Genomic DNA, 1,447 nt, shown 5'->3' on the forward strand with positions numbered 1-1,447 from the left:
CTCTGTCACCCAAGCTAGAGTGCAGTAGCATGATCTTGGCTCACTGCAAACTCCACCTCCCAGGTTAAAGGGATTATCCTGCGTCAGCCTCCTGAGTAGCTGGTATTACAGATATCCAGCAACATGCCTGGCTAATTTTTGTATTTTTTAGTAGAGACAGGGTTTCACCATGTTGACCGGTCTGGTCTTGAACTTTTGGCTTGAAGTGATCCACCCACCTTGGCATTCAGTGTGCTGGGGTTTCAGGCATGCGCCACTGCACCTGGACATGAATCTGTTCATTTTTAATGAAAGGGTGTTGATGTATCCAACTATGATGGTGGATTCATCTGTTTTTCTTTACAGCTCTTTTATTTTTACCTCACTTATTTTGACACTTTGTTGTTGGGTGTATACATGTTAGGAATTGGCATGTCTTCTTCAGAGAATTGAACACTTTTTCATTATGTAATGCCCATTTTTATCACTGATAATTTTTCTGGCTCTGAAGCCTGCTCTTCTGAAATTAATATAGATACTCCCCCTTTCTTTTGATTGGTGTTAGCGTGGTTTATTTTGCTCTATTATATACAGCAAAATATATATGAGTCTTTATATTTTCAATGGGTTTCTTGTAGACAGTATACAGTTGGGTTTTTGTTATTACCCACACTGACAAGCTTTGTTTTTTAATTGGTACATTTATATACTTGACATTCAGAGTGATTGTTGATATAATGGATTTAATATCTACCATGTTTGTTGCTGTTTTCTATTTGTTGGCCTTTATTTTCTTTCTTAGCATATCAGTTATACTTCTTTTTCAACGTTTTGTAGTTGTTCCCCTAGAGTTTGTAATACATATCTACAGCTAATCCAAGTTAACTTTTAAAGAACACAGTATGAGTCCATAAGTGTGTGAACACCTTATAATAACAATATGGATTCATTTTTCTCATTTTTTCATTGCTGTCATCTATTTTACTCGTACATAAATATACATGTATACCTAATTGAATACCTTGTTGCCATTATGCATTTGTAATAATAAATGCAATTTGTTCACTCATTTTTGAAAAGTAATTTGTTAGATCAATTAAGAATAAGAAAAATGAGGCTTTTCGGATCCAAGATGGCCGTTTAGGAACAGCTCAGGATTGCAGCTCCCAGTGAAAGTGCAGAGGGTGAGTGGAAGCCTCATTTTTATTGCCCACAGACTAGGAAATTCCCAGGCAGAGGAGCTCCATGGTCGCCAGCGCAGCTGTTTCGGCCAGCACGGCTGTGCTGGCCGGCGCATCTGCTTTGCCCCGCGCAGCTGCTTTGTCGGCGCCCTGGAGCAGCAGTTCTCTATACACAATACACTGGTCCGGGTGCCCTTTTGGCTGGCGATTGGAGCCATGGGAAGTCGCCTATTCGCCGGTTCAAAAAGGGGACTGAGCAGAGAACCAGAACAGTAAATTCCAGGGCA

This window comes from Cebus imitator, unplaced genomic scaffold (genome assembly GCF_001604975.1).
Source record: "Cebus imitator isolate Cc_AM_T3 unplaced genomic scaffold, Cebus_imitator-1.0 Scaffold596, whole genome shotgun sequence".
Classification (NCBI taxonomy): Eukaryota; Metazoa; Chordata; class Mammalia; order Primates; family Cebidae; genus Cebus; species Cebus imitator.